This window comes from Podarcis filfolensis (genome assembly GCF_964270895.1).
Source record: "Podarcis filfolensis genome assembly, chromosome: 1".
In the NCBI taxonomy this organism is placed as follows: Eukaryota; Metazoa; Chordata; class Lepidosauria; order Squamata; family Lacertidae; genus Podarcis; species Podarcis filfolensis.
In genome coordinates this window covers 77,170,677-77,194,969 of record NC_139604.1, presented here as the reverse complement: position 1 = coordinate 77,194,969, position 24,293 = coordinate 77,170,677, and the positions used below count along the sequence as shown (strand labels likewise).

General features: G+C 42.8%; 1 long non-coding RNA gene across 1 annotated transcript; it reads left to right on the top strand.

The window, feature by feature from the left end:
- Window positions 1-8,103: 8,103 nt before the first annotated feature.
- Window positions 8,104-23,758, top strand: LOC310756529. The gene is made up of 4 exons (XR_014544919.1): window positions 8,104-8,578; window positions 8,759-9,040; window positions 21,579-21,643; window positions 22,715-23,758. It is a non-coding gene; the product is annotated as an uncharacterized lncRNA (long non-coding RNA).
- The last annotated feature ends 535 nt before the right edge of the window (window positions 23,759-24,293 follow it).

The following is a 24,293-nucleotide window of genomic DNA, read 5'->3' as shown; positions in this document are numbered from 1 at the left end:
TCTTCGAAGCTTCAAGCGCAGTGACTTCGAATTAAGTCCCATAGCGCGGATGCCAAGGGGACATATTTGGAAAGCTGCACTGATGGGCGGGGAGAAGTTCCCTTTGGGTGGGGTCCAACGTTGGACATACTCAGTAAAGACCCACTAAATCAATGGACCTAAATTAGAGTAGACCCATTGAAATTAATGGATAGGACTAAGTATGGCTAATTGACGGGGTGGGGATGGGATGGTGTACAAGTTCATCCCATTGAATCCAGTGGCGCGTATTTCCAAGTACCGGTAGTAACAGACCGGGCTAGCTCCTGGCACCCGCTGACTCCGGAGCAATTCTAAATGAGAAGTCAAAAGCTGCTGCAGAGGTCTTAATAGCATTCGGATTTGTTTCTAGTGTGCAGAGACCGATTCAATGTAAGTAAATGAGAGAGGGCACCGAATACCACTAGAACCATTCACCCCTTGACTTTTAAAACTTAATAAATCTTGGAAGTCTTTGGAGGTTAGAATTTGGAAGCTGGAGAAGGTTTATTCGATCTTTTGCATCCAGTCGCGCTTCTGGAGACTGGAAAGTTTTCGTGTTTGTGCTGAGGACATTTGCTTAGCAGTAGGTCCTATTAAGTCATGGAAAGGCACAGGCTGTTATTCAGATGTAATAATTAAGACGGATCTAAAGGATATGAGGTTATCTTTGTCGGAAGAGAAAGGGCTGCTCAGAATTAGGCTGAACCTAAGGAAATGATCCTTCCTCAAGTTCAGACATGAAGCAACTGATCAGAAACAAATACTCCGGCTTTGTACTTCCTGATACGAATGAGAAATCACCAGGTCATTCATAAGCACAAGAAGGGAGGGGATCTTTACCATCCTTTACGCACGGGTAATGAATAAGACAAAGCTGGTTAAATGTGCTTGAGGAGTCACTAGTGCGCATGGGCGGAGCCATGATTTTTGTTGGGGGGAACAGGACTTTTGTTAGGGGGGGCAGATGTGATTGGTCAGTTACTTAAGTATTTCTATTGTTTTACTTAATGGGGGGCAGCTGCCCCCCTTGGCTACGCCCATGCTGTAGTGCGTAACTACTAGCCCTTTAGGGCATGTTCACTTTCAGGTTGCGCTTATTTTATTTCTAGCACTGGAAAGAAGGAAGAGCATTTGTGGTTCCTCACTCTGGGCTACTAAAGTTTTGCCATTATTTAATTCCATACCTCGAGGAAATGGAGAGGGGGGGGATACGGTTTACGATATTTCTGTTATTTCAACTCATGTCAAGAAATCAAGCTAGTGAGAACAGACGTTCTTGGGATAAAGCTCAATGGGTAGCGACCGCGTTTTGAAGCGAATACTCTCTGGGAATTTGCTCGCTAAGGAATGGGTTCGGATTTGGGACGCCAACCCAATAGGCTTCAGTCCGACTTAGGCCCCCTACCTTCTTGAAGCGAGCAGACTTCTAAGCGCAAGAGTTTCAGAAAACCCTAATCCCTTGGCCATTCATGTTTTGCATACCCTCCAACATTTCTCCGATGAAAAGAGGGACGTCCCATTCCATAATGATAATTTTACTGTTTATACCCCACATATCTTATTGGGTTGCCCCAGCAAATCTGGGCAACTTCCAACATATATAAAAACATAATAAAACATTTAGAAAAACCCTCCTATACTGGGTTGCCTTCAGACAACTGGGGGTCGGATAACTCCATACCCTCCAACATTTCTCCAATGAAAACAGGGCCATCCTAAGGAAAAGTGGGACATTCCGGGATCAAATCAGAAACCGGGATGGCTTCTCTAAATCAAGGATGTCCCTGAAAAATAGGGACATTTGGAGGGTCTGGTTGCCGCTAGGAGGATGCAGATTGCCACAACCCATTGTTTCGGGTGGGGGAGGTGATTAAAATGGAAAAGTATTTACGCGCTGTTATCCTTAGAAACCTTTCTGTTTATAATTCGCTTTGGTCATAACGCGTGTAAACGCAGCGAGCGAGCAGGCGCCACATCCCAAGAATCGGAGCGCAATCCACAGTCCCACCGATGCTGGGGTACCTGGAGGCAACAGGTGGCGGCCATAACTTTCTGAGACAGGTCTGGTGTGTCTGCCAGCCCGATTCACAACCCCGAAAATATGTGACGTTCAAGGCTGCAGTCCGACGGAAAGACCCGCGGAGCCCCCAGGGAGAAGGACGGGCTTCCGAATCAGAGCGGATCCGGTGACGCGCCACGGCAGCTCCAGCGACTTGTCTGGCTTCAGGGGACCGGAGGCGAAAGGCGGAATTGCGGCCCAGGCAGGCAGGCAGTCGCATGCCCTTTCGTGGCAGCTGCCGTGGCCCCGTCGGGCTGCCGGGAGGCGAACCTTTGCATTGCCTCTCACGTGGGTCCGCCGCCCGCAGAGGCGCCCACGTGGCCCCGGGTCCCGGGCTCTGTTTCGGGGGCGCGCAGGAGACTTCTCTTAAGCAGCGCGGCGAAAGGGGCCCGAGGAGCTATTGAGAAGGGAAGGCCGCCGCCCAAGAAGCCCAGAAATCGGAGGGAAGGGATCTTCCTTTTCAGCGATTCCTTTGGAAGTGTCTTTTCAAAGGCGCTGGGGGTGGAAGGAAAGGGACTTCTCCCTCTAAAACCTGTGACGAATGCCGCTTGACCTGGGATCGGCGGCGCGGGGAGAGGGCGGGGTGCTGCGTCCTACCATTCATTTCCATGTCCTGATCTCCCAACTTTCTTCCTTAACTGTCACTCGGCGGCTTTGTTGCCGTTGTCCGCCTCTCCTTCCCCTTTATGGCTAAAAAAAAAATCAAATTGGGGGGTGTTGCTGGTGGAACTTGGAGCATGCACAGACGGATGGAGGGATCCAGGCAGGGCCCGGCCAAAGACATCTTGTTGCCTGGGACTAAGCATCTTTCACCCGTCCCATTAAGGCTCCAGGCCCCCAAAGCCCACAATCACCTCTTCCCCTTCCAGGCAGTGAACAGCCAGACACAACAGATTGGTGCCACCAACCAATGCTGCAGTAGCAGCATCCCTGCCACTTACCAGTACAGTCTGGTGGGACACCAGAAGGGCTCTGTCGGTGCTCTGCTGCTACCCCAACCTCACCGAGGCTCTGATCCTGTCTGTACCCTCCAGTCAGTAAAGCTGCTGCTTGGAGGCCAGCTGAGAGTTGCTGAACCCAATGTCAGTTATACACAGCATAGACCTGTGGAAATAATGGACTAGAACAACTTCACGTTTTTCAATTTCAGTGGATCTACTTGATGTTGGTAGGGCCGGCTGTTATGTAAGGTTGGTGGAAGCTACTAACCAAAGGGGCACTGTGGGTGGTAGCTCTTCCTGACCCAAAATGCCAAGTTAGTTGTCCTAGTTCAGGGACATCCAACTCCCAAGAGACTGCGATCTACTCACAGAATGAAAAACTGGCAGTGATCTACCACTTTTGTGGGAGTTCAGGTCGAAGTTGTTGAGCTTTTTTTAGGGTGGAATGTCCTGTTTTTGGGGGGTTCAGCTAAGGAAACTATCTGCATCTTCCGTTCCAGCAATCATGCAAAAATGGAGGATGGGGCGAGGGGGTGGGACCAGATACTCTTATGCCACCTCAAAGGAAAAGGAGCTGGCAATCGACCGGAACCTCCCGGGGATTGACCAGTCGATAACGATCAACCTGTTGGACATCCCTGGTAGGACATTTGCTAGCATGTACTAGTCAGTTTCTTAGAATTTGCCTAGATCCACGGTTCTTCTGGAACCAGTCTCCTCAGAGTTCTTTATTACCACATTCATTTTCTAATTTCACCTCCATTACTACATCCATCTCCTGCAGTACGGTGTTACTTCAACTTCTCAAGTTTAGCATCACCCTGTGAGGAGGAACTCTTGAACATTACGTGAAAGAGTCCAGCTGATGAGGAAATGGGCCTTTTTTCACAGGTTGCCTAAACAATCTGCAACAATGAACAAATTCACAGGACCATGTGGTTTATTTTGGATGGGTGCTTAAGGACATAGGCTTGGGTCCTAACTTTCCATTATCAGAGTTCACATCCACAGAATGCCTGCATCCCCTGCCTCTGTCCTGTTGCTTCCTGTACCTCCTGAAAATCTGCTCCTGGGTCTTGGGGACTATGGTATGGGGTACGTACAGGGCTCTGCAAATGAAATGGGAGAAGTTTGCTGTCAACTTGCACAAAGTCAACAAAGTTCTGTTGCCTAAACTCCACCATCCATGGATGCAAGGGCAAAGAATCAGCTGGCAAAAGAATTGCCAAGTGCAAATAAATATTTAAGAGGAAAACTTCAATGAGGGGTAGAATCCAAGTACAGCTCAATGAGGAATGAGCATGCTCAGTGTTTGTGGAATAATGAGTGACTTGGTGGTCAGCAGCCAGCAGCAGTTCCACTTAGCTGATTGCAGCCTCTGGGAGCTTGTGACCAGGACTTGTTAAAAAGGAGTGTTTGTCAGGGATTGGTGAAGGAGAAGGAAGAGAATGAGCTTGTGTCTTTTGGATTAAGGCTGGTTGTTTTAGCTGTTTGGAGGTTTGATTGTGAGTTTGTGTGCATGTGGCCTCTGCTAGAGCACAGGGTCTAAGAGAAGAGAAGGTACAGTAACTTGAGGCTCGTCTATCCACACTTAGAGCTATGAGGTAAGATGTTGAATTTCTTGATAGAGCAGAGTGGACTGTCCTTGAACAGTGAGGCAGGTGGGTTGCCCCTAGAGAGAAGGAAGATTATCCACTGCAGGAGATGAAACCCTGGAGGAGCGTGACACATAGAAGCAGGACAATCAGGATCCATGCTGTTTCACTGGTATAGCAAAATATAGGAAGAACTTCTGGCAAGAAATGGGTTGCACCTCACAGTGGTTGTCAAGAATCTGTTTGCTTAGAGTCTTGTGAACCTGATCAGGAGATTTTCAAACTAAATGCTGAGGGGGAAGGAGACAATATTACAGATTGCAGGGGAACACCTGGTACTGGGTATAATAGCTTCATTGATGCACAGGAAACTGAGGTAGTGCTACAGAAACATGCTAAAGGGCAAGAAACTACAAGAAAGAAGCAGCTGGAAGGAATGACTCATGGTTTCAGTTGTCTCTATACTAACGCACAGAGTATGGGAAAGAAGCAAGACAAATTTGAGCTCTTAATGCAGGATGGTAAATATAACCTAATGGGCATTACTGGGATGAGATTCATGACTGGAATGTAGAAACTGAGGGATAGAACCTATTCAAAAGGAATAGATCAAACAGGAAGTGAGGAGTAGCAGCATTATATATAAAGGATGTATACACTTGTAAAGAGATCCGTGAGCATGGAAGGCAGATTGAGAGTATATGGGTAAAAATGTAGGAGAGGGAAACAACAGAGACATTACTTTGGGTGTCTGCTATAGACCACCATGCCAGACTGAAGACTTGGATGAAGCCTTCCTACAGCAGAATGCCAAATATTAAAAAAGGAGAGATATAACAGTCATGGGAGACTTCAACTACCCTGATAGCTCTTGGAACTCAAACTCTGCCAATAATGTAATATGCAACAAATTTTTCAATTTCAATAGGGACAAATGTAAGGTTTTACACTTAGGTAGGAAGAACCAGCTGCACAAATATAAGATGGGAGACACCTGGATTGCCAGCAGTACATGTGAAAAGGATCTTGGGGTCTTGGTGGACCACAAGTTTAGCATGAGTCAACAGTGTGATGCCGCAGCAAAAAGAGCAGATGCTATTCTAGGATGCATTGACAGATGTATAGTGTCCTGATCAAGGGAAGTAATAGTACCACTCTATTCTGCTTTTGTCAAACCTCACCTGGAATACAGTTCTGGGCACCACAATTTAAGAGGGATATTGACAAGCTGAAATGTGTACAGAGGAGGTGACTAAGATGGTCAAGGCTCTGGAAACCAAACCTCATGAGGAATAGTTGAAGGAGTTGGGTATGTTTAGTCTGGATGAGAGGAGACTGAGAGGAGATATAATAGCCACCTCCAAATAGCTCAAGGGCTGTCACATGGAAGATGGAGCAGGCTTGTTTTCTCCTGCTCTAGAGGGTAGGACCCGAACCAACAGATTCAAGTTACAAGAAAGGAGATTCTGACTAAACATTTGGAAGAGCTTTCTGATGCTAAGATATGTTTGACAGTAGAACAGACTCCCTCAGACAGTGGTGGGCTCTCCTTCCTTGGAGGTCTTCAAGCAGAGGTTGGATGCCCATCTATCATGGATGCTTTAGTTGGGTTGGCCTTATGACCTTCGGGGTCCCTTCCAACTCTACAATTCTATGATTCTATGTCCTGTTGGGGGGAGAGACTGAGAGGAAGCTTAGTTTGGGCTTTGTAAGCATCTTAGGGTGCTGAGTGTTCCTAGAGCAGGCATGGCCAAACTTGGCCCTCCAGCTGTTTTGGGACTACAACTCCCATCATCCCCAACCACTGGTCCTGCTAGCTAGGGATGATGAGAGTTGTAGACCCAAAACAGCTGGAGGGCCAAGTTTGGCCATGCCTGCCCTAGAGATCTGATATGCTAAGCAGTGCTTCTGTCCATCTAGTAAGTGTTCAAGCTGTGTGTCTCCAGGGGGTTGGAGTAGATGATCCTCAGGGTTCCTTCCAATTCTACAGTTCTATTTCTATAATTCTATGATTTATGGTGGGGCAGAAAACTGGAGGCTGGGTAAACAAAATGGAATGGAATATGTGCAGGAGGGCATGGCTGGTTGGCTGAAACATTGAAAAGGCTCGCTTGTAAATAATAATTCATCAATGAAAATAGATACGATACATTTACTACTACAGAACTAAGTTTTGGATTGTAGTCTATCATCCTATTGTAAACTGGCATGGAAAGAGTTATGCATAATTTTAATGGAAGTACATTCCATTATTTATCTTACATTATAGAGAGTTCAAATTGAGCCTCACTACATGGACATACAGGCATATGAAGGCTGCTGGAAGTTCCCTTGCAATTGCTGCACCTAACTTTTCCTAGGAAGCCAGTGTTGTGCCTACACCCCCATCAGAACTGGGTACCTAGAAGCCCTAGGGCTAACAATTTGTTTTAAAAGGCACTAAGCAATTGTGGGTTGACAGTGGTGTGACACAAGCCCAGTCCTGTGAATGGTTACACTTGTGCAGGGTCAATCCAAACAATGCCTGGTCCCTCAGCATGCGAGAGCAGTAAAAACATCAACAATTACCAGTCTGCTGTATGACATTCACTATATGCAGAAATAGCTGTGAATGGGCTCACCTTGGCAGCTTAGCACAGACCACTATGGGAACTCATTTATGCAGCGATTCCAGTAGGCTGATGTGTGTCGTTTAATATAGGTTGGGCAGGTAAGGGAGCTTAGAACCCAAGTCGAAATCAGGAAGCATCATCCATTTAAACAGGACTGCTCTTGATGGCAAACCTTTTGCAATGTATATAGTTTAGGAGCAGGGGAAGAAATGACTGCTTGGCACATTTTGCTTGTTTTGCCTTCCTTTGATAACTCATATTCCAAACATGTTGGCATCTGATGGAACAAGAGAGGCTAGGAAATCATTTGGGCCTGAATGCATTTCCTGCTGGTGGCCAGGCTTCTCCACCCGGGCGCCTTTGGCTAGTGCCCCTCTCCCTCAAATCTAGGCTATCTAAAACACACAGAGAGATTTCTCTGTTTTTGTTTCTTTCTAGAGGGGGGCGGGTAAGGATGAAGGTTCTCTGCGTGGAGTTTTAATACCTTTCTAGGTGCCCTTATTGATGCTCATCGACCTTGCTGAATACCTGAATGGGACATGCTGTATTAAGACACCTAAGACGTTCACCTTTAGAATTCAGCACAAGGAACAGTAACTGTTGGGTCCTTCAAAGCTTTGCTGGTCTTTCCCCCACCTCCTCCTCCTCCCTCCTCCCTCCCTCCCTGTTTTTTTTTCTTGAAAATCCCTCTATTGTGCCAATCAAGCAGATGGTTTGCAGGAAATATAGCTTGGCCCCAATGACCGAAACTAATTTTAACTAGCTTTCCAAACCTGGCACGTTTGTTTTGCTCTTTCAAACCAGCTCCAAAAACAGCTGGCAAGGGTGAATTAAACCCATTAAAGACACATTTATAAGAAATTATATTCACATAGGTTGTCTGAATCTACCCCCCTCCTCCCTCTATTCCCCCAAAGAGGGGGGAGAGATGAGTGCATTGAAATGAAAATGGCTTGCATACACTACCCTCCTTAACATCGCCTGAAAGTCTCAAAACATTTTACTAAATAGATTAACTTGACTATTGTTTTGCATCACATTTATCAGCTTCATTAAGTGAATAGCTGAACAAATATATTACGCATGCATGAAAAGCTCTTTTGGGGGCTGTCTTATTGTGTCCTCAGCCCTGACAGGTGGTTAACTGTGTGGTGTTTCCCCCCCTTTTTTTCTTCTTTTTCTCTCCCTGCCCCAAAGAAAGAAGGGATCTTGGATAAAACAGCAGAGACGAGACTTGGCAAAGGAACCTGGAGGCGAGAGTTACATGCTTCCACCCCTTCCATTCAGACTGGCCAACCCTGAACGACCATGTTCTCAAATACACAGACGAAGGATGTGATCAGGTCAAAAGTAATTCACTGGAGTTTTGTCCCTGTTTCTTTGCCAGGCCAACTGTGAGGCTAGTTAATTTGTCCCTTCCCTTCTTAATGTGTTTCTCTTGTCTACTTTGAATTTTATTTTCCCATTTGTCATGTGTCTGGTTATTGTTGGTATTAATTCGATCTCTATCTCTACATATATTTTCCTCAGCTTTTAAGCCATGCAAAGCAATCAAGCAGAGATTAAGCATCGTCCAAGCCTTCCCCCTGCAAACAGCTGAGCAGTCATGACTGTGGTCCACAAGTAGACGGAGCATAGGGCTTCAAGCTCATCAGCTTCATTGGGAGTCCGTCACCTAGTCCTGCTCTTCCAGCTTCAGTTTCTGATGTGTCAGATGAGCACATCAACAGCCTATGCCAGCCTTCCCCAACCTGATGCTCTCTAGATGTTTAGGACTACAGCTCTGTCAGCACTGAAGAACTTGATCACACAGTAAGTTACACAGAAGCAAGAAGCAAGATTTAATCCTTCTGTATGATACACACTAACACAAGAACAAGCATAGTCTTGAATGCTAAGTTTTAGGAAGCTCTTGCAATCCTTGCTGTGATTTCCTGCACCACATTTACAAGGTCAATCAATGATTACAGTGACTGAAGTCTGGACTATAAGAACATAATAAATGCTTGCCAAAGGATCATCTAGTCCAGCACTCAATATGACCCTTACCTTTGTTGCACAGCATTGACACAATTCACTGAACAATACCAGTTCAGACCCAGTACATGTCAGGTATATCTATCATCTCTGGATACTGGTTAAATCCTAATGAGAGTGAAACTGTTCTAGGGTGGACAGTCTATACATGGAATTCTGTTAATGCTGAGACTGTAAATGTTATTAAAACATTCACAAGTTACTTTGTACTATCTAAGCCATGTTGAGAACATACTGTTGAAAAGTGGTATACAAATATTCTATAAATATATAAATGCATAATTTCTTAAGCTTTCCTTCATAATAATGGTGCTTCAACCCAGCTGATCACTAATTACCATTTTCAGGTTCCCTTCATTCAACAACATCCTAGACAACCAAACTAGAAGGTCTGTATAGTTAAAGCTATGGTTTTCCCAGTAGTGATGTATGGAAATGAGAGCTGGACCATAAAGAAGACTGATCACTGAAGAATTGATGTTTTTGAATTATGGTGCTGGAGGAGACTCTTGAGAGTCCCATGGACTGCAAGAAGATCAAACCTATCCATTCTTAAGGAAATCAGCCCTGAGTGCTCACTGGAAGGACAGATCCTGAAGCTGAGACTCCAATACTTTGGCCACCTCATGAGAAGAGAAAACTCCCTGGAAAAGACCCTGGTGTTGGGAAAGATTGAGGGCACAAGGAGAAGGGGACGACAGAGGACGAGATGGCTGGATAGTGTTCTTGAAGCTACCAGCATGAGTTTGACTAAACTGCGGGAGGCAGTGGAAGACAGGAGTGCCTGGCGTGCTCTGGTCCATGGGGTCATGAAGAGTTGGACACGACTAAATGACTAAACAACAACAACAATGGCCATGCTGTATATAGACATTATGTAAGTTTTATGCAAGTGAGTAATATTAAAACACTTGTTTTTTTAAATTTTCAGTTCCTCAATTTCACTGAGTTTTCAGCTCTGGTTTATTTCTGGTGGGTTGAAGCCAACTTATACCCCCTTAACATATATGACTGAAAAATGTCAGCAGCATTGAATATAGTGTGAATAAATCCTTTTGGAATGATTCACAGTCTGCTTGAAATTTCACAGTCCCAAGTATGTTCTTGGTATGAGCTTTCGTGTGCATGCACACTTCTTCAGATACAGTGTGTATCTGAAGAAGTGTGCATGCACACGAAAGCTCATACCAAGAACTAACTTAGTTGGTCTTTAAGGTGCTACTGGAAGATTTTTTTTTTTTTGTTTTGACTATGGCAGACCAACACGGCTACCTATCTGTAACCAGTCCCAAGTATTTTGGTGCTCACTGCAACCTCGCCTACCTCTTTGCATAGCACCATGCACAAAGATGACCTCTCTTCACCACAAATGGTAGCATGGGGCCAACTTTAAGAGAGTTTTGAATGGCTGTGTTTAACCTTCCCTATGTAATGTGCACCCTAAAGGCTGAACTACAAATCATATGATATGTTTAGAACATGCCTTGTAAAATAATCCCTAGCTACCCGTGCTTTTTCAAGTAAATGGAAGTCTTGTTTTCTTTTTCTTCTCCATACTTCCTTCAACTTATTTAAAAACAGGTTTTTAACTGGAGCTTTTGAGAAGCTTAGTTATCAGCTATGCACAATGAACAGTACAGCAGAGAAAATGTTTTGATAAGAGTTTCAAAGCTGGCCTGATAATCTAATTAGAGAGTGTAAGTTCTCTGCCAGAGAGCTGCCTACAGAGGGTGGCGCGGGGAGGCTTTTCTCACACCTGGTGGATTGTTTGGTCAATCTTTTTAAATGCCTGTGGCTTTACAGGGGAAAAACTTTTTTTCTTAAAACATACACCCCCATACAAGTTCCTGTGCAATGCAACTGAAAGAATGTGGTGGTTGTCAACATGAGTTTGGTATAAGGGTGCGGTATAAAATGTGGGTTCACTTTACGTTGACCTTTACTCACAGTTATCAAAAAATGGCATACAAAGGAAGGTGTGGGAAGACTTTAAAAGACCATAATAAATTTGGATAATTGTTAAAATTAAGAGCAGAGCACCCATGTGTATTTTTGGTTGCTAGGACTCAAAATAGTTAGCAGCTGTGAGTGAGAAGTTCTGAATTGTAGCCACACCAACAGAACTTTTTTTAAATAATTAAAAAAAAAGCACAAAACACCCTGTTTAGTCCTTGATTCCTACAAACAAAATAAAGTACCTTGTCGAATAGGGCCCATTGAGTAGGAATTATGGGTTAAGAGAGGGGGTACGAGATGGCAGCGTGGGTGCTTGTTTATCAGGCAGGAGTTGTCAGTTGTTAGCAAAGCCAATGAAAGGAAGGACGCCAGAGTCTGATGGCTGGGATAGCATTGATGTGAGGTAACGGAGTAATCGGATTGAAAGTTAGCCATAGTATTTATGTCAGTTCACGTTTCGTCAAATGAATAATATGGGGTTGCTACCTAGCCCAGGCCTTGGCCTAAGGGTTCAATTATAAAGCGTCTAGGGCTCATTTGATTCAAATATAAATTAATTCTCACTGAAGCATTGGCTGATTAATCTATTTGCATAATAGTACGAGGGGAACTGCACCATGGTTATTTTGCAGGGATTCTGAAAAGCTTTAAATTCATTTAAAAGAATATTGTGTGAGAAGTCAGAGAAGCTGAAATACCTCTATAGGGCTTCTGAAGCCATTTTTAGAAAGAGGCTGATGGGCTAAATTCTAAGAGGGTGTCTGAATTTGGTTGCACCAAAAAAGGGCTGCATTTTTGTCTCCTTTATGTCTGTTGTGCATCCTTTGCTTTCAAAAGTGTGCTCCATTCCCACCATTTTTCTTTCTTTCATGGACCATATACTAAGATAGGCTGAAGGCATATTGGGCCATTTACCACAGCAAAGCTTTTGATGCAATAATACATGTCCAGATAGGTCACCCCTCTTCAGGATGATTGGCGTTATAAGCACATGATTAATGGATAAATAAGAATTAGGAATTCTCACTAGTGGTACTAGTGCAAGTATACATTAAATAGTGATTCCTACATAAAAGTAAGGAATGGGTCATTGTTTTCTGTTGCTGCAGTTTTTTTGTCAGCCAGTTTAAATGGGTCATTGTTCTACTCCACACCCACAGATGCTTACAAGCCAAGCATCTGATGAAATAGCTCATTCCAAAATACAGTACAGGAATTATAGAGCAATCCTTTGGGGTAGGAATAGGAAGGATCAAAGGGAGAGGAAGGTTCATATCCAAACCCAAGGTAGCCATAGGCTTCTCTTCTGGGAAATAAATGATGCTATTCCCCAATTCCATGAGTGTTTTGGGGAAACAGGAGAGCTTTGGATCCACAGCTTCTGCCAGAATGCCTTATTTTTGCCCTTTCTGGAGTCCAAGATCTGATGTTGGTAGAGCAACAACTATCTCCAGGGACCTCTTTCTCCATTCTTGGAGAGAGAGATGCAAAATAGTCTAACAGCTTCTGGGATGCTCTCAGAGAGACCAGAGGACTTCAACCTTAGACTGTGCACACACTATACCTCTAAAGGACATTTGAAGCACATTTTGACCCCTCAGATAATTCTGAGCACTGTAGTTTGTTAAGGCTTGCCAGGAATTGTAACTCTGTGAGAGGTAAACTACAATGCCCAGAATACTTTGAGGGAAAGAATATGGTTTGAATGTGCTTTAAAGGTATTGTATGTAAGCAGCCTTTGTTTTTTAGGTGACACTGCTGTTATATTTTACAGACTGGAGACTCATGCTTCCACAGAAGCAGATGTTGCCTCCTGCTACATATGCATACATTATATTTTACTTTCCCTATAGTCGATGATTTGAATATAGGGATTTGCTTTTATCTTCTGGAATCAACTAGTCTGCATAACATTTGTTGATTTCTGTTTCTGTCATTGGTAAAGACTGGAATGTGACCTTCCCCCTGTTCCTTAAAATATATAGAATTTACCGTATAGAATTTGGGAGGAAAAAAAATTAAAGGAGAAGCATTTGCTTTGGCTTCTAGTATCCTTTGCAGTGACATTATTCTGGAGAGAGAATGCATGAAGGAAGGAAGGAGGGAAAGACAAAATTGCAACTCCAGAGCAATTTAATATGATTTATCAAACCTGATTGCCTCAGAATAATGTACAGTATAATCTCATTAAGCTAAATGGGCCTGAAGTTATTAAATAGTTGTGGGTCATCAGAAGATTAGCTAAATGGGGTGCTATTTACATTGGATTATACTGCGTACCAGAAAATGAATACATGCCTAATTTCTTCTCTGAATATTTATTCATTCTTAACTTTTACATGGCTGCTACCAATTTTCATGTGTTGGTTAGACAAGGAAAGGTATTGGTCACTGACAGAAGGAATATACTACACACAAGGACCAATATGGTGAAAAGTTTCTTCTCACAGCTGGAGAGCTACTATCCTTTAACTCTTACCCTCTGCCCTTGACTCTTACATAGTATTACCTTACAAACGGGACAATAGGCTAGTTCCTTTAAATTTCCCAAAACAAAATGAAAGCAGACAGTTTCTTCTTCTTGCTCTTTCCCTTATCAGTTGTAGTATCTGCCTCCATTTACTCCTTTGCTCTATGGCACAGGGAATCCTTGTGTCTGGTGAGAGGGATGGCAGATAGGGAAGGGAGTAAACACAAGGAGCAAGAGCTGCTTTCTCTCCAGATGCAAAAGTCAGTGTGGTGGAGTGGTTAGTCATTAGTGTGTCAGACTGGGAGTCTAGGGTTTAAATCCCCACTCTGGCATGAAGCTCACTGGGTGAATATGGGCAAGTCACTGCCTCTCAGCCTAATCCAACCCCACAGGATTGTTGTGGTGATTAAATGAGGAGGGGGAGGACCATCTATGCCACATTGAGCTCCTTGGAGAAAAAGGTGGGATATAAATGCAGTAGGTAGATAGATAGATTCAGAAGTTTTAAGGAACTTTGTTAAAGTGGGAATCTCACATTACCTTCATTATTCTAAAAAAAAACAACCCAGAAGGAAAAACAACTCATCTCTGAAGGACTGGGGCAGAACTCTGAAGGTGGGTAAATTACTGTGAGCACACCATACAAATGACTTTGCCCAAAGAATCTTGGAAAATGTACTTTACAGACCCATAGTTCCCAGCACTCTTGACAAACTACAGTTCCCAGGATACTTTGAGGGAAGTCATATGCTTGAAATGTGCTTTAAATGTATGGCGTGTACACAGCCATGATATAACCAAAATGTGTTAGGCACCACCAATGTTTTTCATGGTTTGTTAAGCATTTTGGAATTCCCTTCTCTTTTTTGGGGGGGCTATTAGTGAAATAACTGAGGGACTTTTGAAGTGAATCTGACATGAGTATGGTGCTTGAATTAGCCTTGAGGGAACTGGTGGTGAGCTCAGATTTTCCTCACAAATTTAAGTTTCTGGTGCGTGTAGGGGGGCGGGGGGGAGAGAGATCTCTTCAGGGCAGGACTTGATGACACTTAAGGCTCTGGCTACCAGGTGTGGTCCCTCCAATTCACTGCCTCATAACAGTGCTTATAGAACAGCTGCCTTTTGACTGTGTACTTAAAAGTTAGAATGGCATGCCTAATTAATAGAACATTGTCACAGGATAATGGTGGCCCTGCTGATTTGCTGTGGTGTTTGTCATCAGCAAACAATACTGAGGCAAACACTAAGACATCTGCTTTCCAAACAGAAGCCCATCTTCTTCCTGTGACAACTTTCTAGCCCAATTAGCCAGTTACTTTTATACCAAAAATGATTGATTTTGGCTCGCTTGGTTTTGCCTGGAATTAAAGCAGTCCAGCTTTAGCTGATTTAGCAAGGGGACCCAACCATTAGTATTAACCACCAATAAGTATCCTGTAGAAGAAAGAGTTATTGAGGCCTAAACTTTTGTAGTCCATATCATCAGATGTACTGTGACTCATATCCAAGATTCAGCACCCAAGCCAGCTATAAAAGGATCGCAGGAAAGTTGAGACATAGTCTGATACCTTAGAGAACTGCTACCTGCCAAACTAGAAAGTGCTTGACTAGAATGTTCAATGGACCATTATTAATAGTAATTATTATTATTATTATTATGCTTCCATCTTACTCCCATCATTCCCCGCCCCGCCCCCGATCCAGTTTCAGGTCCTGTTCCACTTCTTCCTTCAATGTTCCACTGATTGACAGATAAATCTATTTTCTTAAGTGCTGTTCATTGGTGAAGAGAAAAAAAAACCAGCAAAAGAACAATAGCACATTTAGTTCTTTTAGGTGAATCATTGAGAGAAATGCTCTTTTACTCAGAGTTGCAGGAAGCTGAATGACTGGCATAACTAACTAGCCATTCTACAATGGGATATGTTCAGCAATATTTATGTGAGCTTTGTGGGCTAAGATACACTTGGGTGGCAATGAATTGTCAGTTCCTATATCAATCTGCCAAGTATGAATAGGCCTTAGTGAGCCTGAACATTAAGTTCAGGAATCCGTAAAGCTGATAGAGATCATGCATGATATCGATATGACCTTAATCTCGGAGGATATAAATTAATCCATTTTAAGCAAGCAAGCCACCTTATTCTGCAAAGTTGCATCTCAGATTTTGCACAGGACATTTTATAAAGAAGCAAATAGCTAATTAATGTGATAATTGAAGTGGCAGCTATTGTGATATGTTTACCACTGTGCTGGCTTCCATTGGTATCCCCCGAATTAGTGCTATAAAGAAACCTTGTCTGTGATAACTAAATCTGTGTTAAGATATTTAGGATCAACATTTGAGGCCCATCCACTATTCCTCCAGCCACCGTAACATAGATTTCCCTCCCAACTTGTCATAAGGGCCCTGGAGTATTGTTTGATTTCAGGGCTATATATCTACCACCCATGACTTAATCATGAGTAAGGGAACTGACATACTGTGTATTACTGAGATGTGGGTGTGTAAGCTGGGAGAAACTGATTTCTCAGCAGCGGTGTTTGCCTAGGGTCAGCTGAGTTTCCCTATAACACTAATATTTGCATGAGAATTGGTTGGTGAGAGATCATTATAGCCTATAGCAGCCTTCCTTAAACTAGTGTACTCCAAATGTTTTAGACAACAATTCCCATCCACCCCAGCTGGCATGGCCAATAGTCATGGATGATGGGAATTTTAGGAGAACACCTGGTTGCAGAAGGATTTGTATTTCTTCTCTCTCTCCTCACTGCCCTCAGAATGCCTGTTAAAGTCCTGGTTCCTCTCTGGAATAGCAGTGGTAGTCACCATCACTCCCAAGTGCCTCTCCCACTTTGCAGAGCTCAGTCTTCTCCTTGGCTTTCTGAGGAGCTCCAAGCAGCAAAGCTTTCTAAGAGATGAGTACAATATTAATGGTGAAAGTCGCAAAGTGAATTTGACTGAAGCCAGAAAAGAGCTCATTACTGAGCCTACTGAGTGACAGTGATGGTGACAAAGGCATTTTAAGTCCTTTGCTGCTTGAGGCAATGAAAAATATAGTGTCTCACCCAGTCCAAGTATGATAGCTAATAAAGCTAGCAGCTTAATCTTCCTTCAACACTGATGACTCAATAATAATAATAATAATAATAATAATAATAATAATAATAATTTATTTATACCCCGTCCATCTGGCTGGGTTTCCCCAGCCACTCTGGGCGGCTTCCAACTGAATATTAAAAACAGCATCAGACATTAAAAACTTCCCTAAAGAGGGCTGCCTTCAGTTGTCTTTTAAAAGTAAAATAGTTGTTTATTGCTTTGACATCTGCTGGGAGGGCGTTCCACAGGGCAGGCGCCACTACCGAGAAGGCCCTCTGCCTGGTTCCCTGTAACCTTACTTCTCACAATGAGGGAACCACCAGAAGGCCCTCGGCGCTGGATCTTCCATGGTATCTGAGAGCAGCAGGCTAGCTTAAGGGGCAGAAGACAGACTATGGGGCAGAAATGCCACCTAAGGCAGCTGGCCCTGGATTGCAGTGAAAAAGCATGACTTGTCAAGCCACCATTGCATCCTCAGGGTGCCACCCAGTGGAGCTTTTCCAAATTGTTCAGGGCCTACTTCAACTTGGGCAAATTGGTGGCATTAGAGAAACTTTGGAGAGTCACTAAGATAAGTTTGCTAAGTACTTTGAAAATAAAGGCTTTTGCATTTACCTTGACCTGGACTTGTTCAGACGTTCAGACAGTGGATGTATCTATGGCACCATTAAGTTATGGGGTTATGGGATGCATTTTTGTTTTTGCAGCTTTGGGCTGTGAAGAAGGGGCTTGAATGAGTGTGGCCTGTTATATGTCTTCTTGACCACTGTCCTTCTTGACTAGCAAAAGTGGGTTGACCAGCTGAATCTAGAAGATAACAAACATCTCTTTATGAAAGGCAAAAAATTCAATTGTCATTAATAATTTGGTGGTGAGGCTGCTCATGAAGAACTGCTTCTTCATGTCCAGAAACATTATGCCAAACTGGGCAACATTATCCTCAGAGGTGTCCAAATCATTGAGGTTTGGAACAGTTCAGTCTGCCACCTTGATTCGAAAAGGCATCCAATGGTATCTAAACAATAAACCAAAGCCTGTACCTTAATCTCAGGAACCATCATATCCAATTGGAATGATGATGTCTTCAGAGCATTCTAAACTGGCAGAGTTTGGAACCATCATGCCAAATTGGGTTATGTGATGCCAAATTGGGCATCCAAATTGGCATAGTTCAGAACAGTCATCTCTTTGGAATGGTTCAGTCCACCACCTGGAGTCAACAGTATTCAAGTGTAGACCAAAACCCACTCTTCACTCTTCAGAAACGTCACTCCAAATATGTGATCATATCTTCAGAGGCATCCAGGCTGGTGCAATTTGGAACCATCACATCAAACTGGGCCATGATATCTACTACTTGCAACCAGAAGTTTCAATAGAAGGCAGAATTAGTTACGGTGCATACAGTGACCTGGAGAGTATCACACAGTTTGCTCTCATGTCAACTGAACCACCTCAACTATTCCATGGAGGCCTGTTTGGTGTGATCTTCCATTTTTCTCCAGTGTCACATGTCATATGGCCCTGGAAAACTGGTCACAGTTCCAAATGGCCACAATCCCCCCTTATTTTCCTATATAGCAATGCCATTTTTCAAAATATGGAAAAAATAACATTATGTATTATATGTCTATCAAATAATTTACCCTTATTAGAAACAAAGGAAGATAGCTTATACCAAATCCAACCTCATAACTCGGTATTGCCTATACCAACTGGGTACCCCCCTACCAAAAAACAAATAATGTTGCAGAGGGCAGCTTCCCATTATCTATGACCACTGGCCATGCTGGCTGGAGCAGATAGGATTTGCAGTCTAAGATATCTAGAAGTCACCGTGTTGGCTACTCCTGGTCTACACTGACTGACGGTGGTTCTCCAGGGTTTCAGACAAGAGTATTTCCCATTCCTACTTGAAGAAGACAGGGATTGAACCTGGGACCTTCTGCCTGCAAATCATGTGATCAACCACTGAGCCATGTTCCTTTCCCATAGTGATGTTTGAGGCAGAGGTTAGAATGTACATCTGTTGTTTAATTGTGTTTTGCTGCATCCGGAAGTCCATTTCTTTCCAGCATGCATCATAGTCATTATTATTTTAGTAAAAGCAGAACTGATAGTTCAGACACACAGTTCCGCTATATAGAAATGGCAGAAATATATTCTATGGCATGTGGAAAACTCATTACTACTACTACTACTACTACTACTACTACTACTACTACTACTGCTATTTCCTTATTGGTAGAATTATACTGAAAGATGAAGAGTTCATAAAACTACGAACTGGTGGTGACCCGACAATCCAACATACGGAAGAAGCCAAAATAAATCCCATGAAGCTGAAGATGAAAGAGAAGCCAGAGTGCAAACTAGCTTACAAAAATGGTCAAATATTGTCAAGTGATCTGATGGTAGGTTGTCTTATATACCGACTGCATTGTGAAAAGTGAAAAACAAGCAATATGTCTTGCCAGAAATAACTAGCTTGAAAATGAAAGCGGGGAGACAGGGAGACGAGCAGGAGGAGAGAAAGGATTGTTGTCTTTTTAATGGACTTTTAAGAAGTGAACAGCCACAGTGTTTCTAGGGAATGTGATCCTGGTCAGTAACACACAGACCTCGGGGCAGAGAGGTCCTTAACATTCCGTTAGGACCTTTTGAACTCTGTTCATGCTACAAAAACTTCCTTTGAAAGGAACTGATTCACTGGCCTGTCAGAATTAAGGGGGGAGTGATGCTAAATTAATGCCCTCCCCCCGCATCTTGTTTGACTAAGAATCTGGCTGGGGAAGTATTAATTCCAATTGCTGCTGGATTAACAGTAGGCCCTATATTCAAACCCTTATTAGCCCTTTAATATGAAAGAAAAGCCACACATGGCTATTAATTACGTAAACAGCATTACTTTTTCATCGTGCATTAAAAAAGAAAGAAAGGAAAAGACCAGCCATTTCCCCATAATGGTGGGGGACTTCAGGAGTATAATTTAATTACAAACCCAAATGATTGAGGCAGACCAAACACTACAACATTTTCCTTTCCCCCTTTTTTTATTTTAATACAATCATTCTCTCATTAATTGCTCGGATCTGTGAAGGGAAGGCCTCCAAGCCCGGGCTTTGCACAAAACTCATCCAAGAGTGAAGAGGGCAAGCTGAACACTTTAGTCCGTCCAGCTGCCTTTAAGTGAATGGTTTTCTGAAGGGTATGAATGCTTTCTGTCTCTCCTCATACAATGTAGGTGTTACTGCTCTGAGGGAAAGAAACAAAACAATAATCACTTGAAGGGAGCTCAGTCCTGCGGAGGGGAGGGCAGCGTTCTCACTCACTCATAAAATCATGCCTCCTTCATATCAGTAAGAGGGACATGGTACAAAAGGTGACTTCGAATGGTACTTTCAGGGGGTCGGGAGAGCTCTTTGAAAGCACCGAGCTATTCTAAATGAGATTGGAATAGCATCTGCCTTGGTTTTGTGAGTCAATCGGTGGGCATTTTACAGTGAAATAACCCTCAAAAAGACCAAGTAGCACTTCTAAAGATGCACAGAGGAGATGCATTTTAATACAAAGCCCCCTTCCACTACGCCTGCCTGCCTGCGTGGATATCCACCATTAAGATCTCTACAAATGCCTTTTAAAATAACAAATGTGGGCTATGGGATTTCTCTCTCTCTCTCTCTCTCTCTCTCTCTCTCTCTCTCTCTCACACACACACACACACACACACACACACCCTTCTCTGCTATAATAATGCAAACTGGGGTCTTATGATATATAGTGGGTGCTTCTTTTATAACAGGACATGTTGGCACAGTTAAATTTTGTTTGCCATAAATGTGGGCAAAGTGGTTCTTGTTAAACATATAGCTTCATGTGATTATATAAGCAGTGGCCTGTAGTTATTTTTTTAAAAAAATAAAGAGGTTAAAATGAGTGTGCTATATGTAGAATGAGGCACATTTCTGCCCTATCCCTCCAATAATAATGTTATTTATGTGAATCTGGAACTATTCAAGATCTTTCACATTATTTGCTAATATTCCGTTCCATAGATTAGGCGGAAGAGGTTGTTCTCAATCCTGAATAAGCATTAATAAGTGAAGTTGGATGTTTTGGTTAACCCATAATTTTTTTATTATGCTATTTTCTGTATCTAGATGCTGAACTTAAGGGAAAATTTGTTTAAAATAAAAGTCACTCAGTGTCAAAAGGATGCAATGCAAGCTAGGGGCATTTTTGTAAGCTGACTTTTCTTTTTCTTCTCTCTTATATACAGTGGTACCTCGGGTTACATACGCTTCAGGTTACAGACTCTGCTAACCCAAGAAATAGTACCTCAGGTTAAGAACTTTGCTTCAGGATGAGAACAGAAATCGTGGTCCGGCGGCACGGCAGCAGCAGGAGGTCCCATTAGCTAAAGTGGTACTTCAGGTTAAGAACGGACCTCCGGAATGAATTAAGTACGTGACCAGAGGTACCACTGTAATGTAAACATTATATAGCTAAGATAATTTGCAATATGTAAAGAAAAGCTAAAATGCAATAAACTTGACTTCTCGTGACGTGGAAAGGTGAAATTAACCATTAGTAAATTTTATATCGGAATGGCTTTGGTCATGCTCTGTGTAGTTCTGATAATAATTAAATTAGGTTTACTATTTACAGATTTGCCTCTTCTGCAGAGGAGCTGCAGGCTTCAGACTTGCATTCTGTAGAGAGGTATACTGCTGTCCATTTCCCCCAACTATTTTTTCCATCAAGGTCTCTCTCTCTTTACACAGGAATTCCTACCCAGCATGTTGGCTGCTTATAGATTGATGGGAGAAAGGTGGAAAGGCACAAATAGGTAAGTTTACTGAAATCAGGTGCCTCTTTCTTGGGGTGTGTGTGTGTTTTAAAAAAACATTCTGGCCGTGTTCAGTCTGCATTTAAGCCCTTTTGTGTTAGTTACTTTTGGTCTGAGGAGACCTTTACTCTGATTCCAGCATAAAAGGGTGAGGTGCAGTGCTTTCTATAGCAAAAGCCCTTGCTGGGTCAGAGTAAAAACCTCTCCCCCCACGCACCAAAGCGGACCAACACAAAAGGTTTAAGGAGGAAAATTGTTAAAAGGGAAACCCTTTTCTCTTTGGGATGAATGCATTGGGGAGATTAAAACTTTCATTTGAGATTTTGCTGTATTCATAGTAGTGAGGCTATGAATAGAGCTAAGTCAGAGCCCGCAGTGGTGGTGGTGTGCCCTTTTATACTCTGGCACATCTTCAGACACAGGTTGTTTTGCACTTGAAAGAAGGGGAATGTGGGATTTTGACAGCTGATATTGGCCTCTGAGCTCTTGATGGGGATTTTCTAATTAACCCCAAGAGCCCATCAGGTGGTCAAACTGGAATGATTTCTGTCAGAGAGGGCAAAAAGTTGGGTTTCCCTATTCCTCCTTTCTATCGAGTTCACTGGGGAAGTCTTTTAACATCACCTATTAAATGAAACCAATTTTGCTTCTCTTTAAAGGGGTTTGGAAACTGAAAGGGCGATGTAACCCAGGCAAGCTGGAGGTTTCACAAAGGACTTTTGAACAGGTTAAAAAACTGTGTCGATAGCCAAAATGACAATGCCATTAAAATCTCTTAACGATTACATTGTCAGTGTTTCAGCCCCAGAGATAGATAGATAGATAGATGATAGATAGATAGATAGATAGATAGATATTCTGTTTAATTTTGAAAATGTCAAGTTGAATTCTTTTTCAGAGGAACTAGATGAGCATTTACATTCTTGTGTATATCCTGAACGTGAAAGACCATGAAGTGCTCTGAATCTGAAATAACTTTTACTGACTGCATGGATCATTTTCTTACTATGTGGCACCTATCAAGTGCTCACCTTTTGTGAATTGAACTCACTACATATTTCGTTTGCACAGTCCTGGAAAGATTTGTGGCTACCAGGTCTCCTCCTGTGAGCATAAAACACACATTGCAGAATTGTCCTAGCAAAATACAGATGTTTGTTTTTTCAGTTTCCTTGCCATAATTAGTGCAACAGGATATATATGGATTGGACTCCTTATACTGACTCAGGTATAGGTATGGGAGAGGACCATCATGATCTGAAGCACACTGCACATCTGGAAAGCATGCATTTGAATCTGAAGTGATGCAACAGCACTCTCAATCTATGAAGTCAGAGTGATCAGATTTACTAGCTGGGAAGCATACATTTACATCATATTTAGAAATGTGCACCAAAGCTGAGCTCCATGTGGAACAGCCCTGAAGGCAAAATCTAAATCTAATTCTACGAAATCTGCAACTGCAGAGAAGGAACATTTGTGCTCAACACAGGAGACGAAATCCACCTGTCTATTTCTTGACTGGGTCTTGTAGGTTTAAGCTGCAAGGAGCCACAGATGAAGTTTCAGCATAAGTGATGCTGTCTATATCATGCTTTCTCCGGATAAATCAAACCCATGCATTCACTCCCTGACAAATGGAAGCGGACACCGTAAGGAAGAGGGTGTGAAGCATGTAGGTTTAGAACAGCTAGTAGAAAGACATGATTATTTGTATTATTGCAGCACTGAGAGGCAACAAGCGAGATCATGGGGGCCATTGTGTTAGACATGGCATATATTTATAGAAAAGGACAGCTTTGGTTCCAAAGAGCTTACAACTTACACCGAAAAGAAAGAAAGGGTTGAAAAGGAAATAGAGGCAAAGAAGAAGAGTGACTTGTTCACAATTTCAGCTTTCCCTTCCGTCAGTGTGTGGGAGTGATCTACAGGCTTTGAAGAACAGAAGCAAAAAAGGAGGAGGGATGGAATAAGAATTCCAGTGAGCTTGCATATTGTAAGACTGTTTGTTACATTATAATTGGTTTTGTCCAATGAAAGTTGGCTAAAATATTTGCTTTTCCCCCTCCATGCATCACCAAGACCAAGAGTGTATTCTAAAGCCTCATAAAATGATTCTGCTGTGTTGAAGATTAGAGATATAAAAGCCTTTTTAATGATCTCTATTTTGCCATGTGCATTTGCAATGAACTGCAACCTCCTACCCCCTAGCGGTATAATTAGTTCAATCAAGCCACATTCAAGGTTGGGTCCGATATTGAAGAGTACACAGGGAAGCTTTGACTTGAGTGTTATTCCTTGTTACATGGGGAGACAGAGCAGGAAGGTAAGAATGTTCCATTCCCTGGTCATTCTATGGTGGGAAGAATTAGAGAAGAACTGCACCAGTCCTTAAGTGCTACTCATCCAGGCCTGAAAAGCCATGGGTTACTTGGTGTGTATAGGTTGTTTGGTGTCCTTCTCCAGGCCTGTCATATTGAGGTAGTCTGCTTCTATGGAATGCTGGAATAACTCAAGCTGGAAGTGTTATTATGCAGAGAATATAATGCTACCATGTAAAATAACATGAGGCAATCACAATATTTTATACAACGCTGTCAGTGTGCATAGAGGATAAGAGCATATAGAATATGACAGGCCCCTGCCAGAA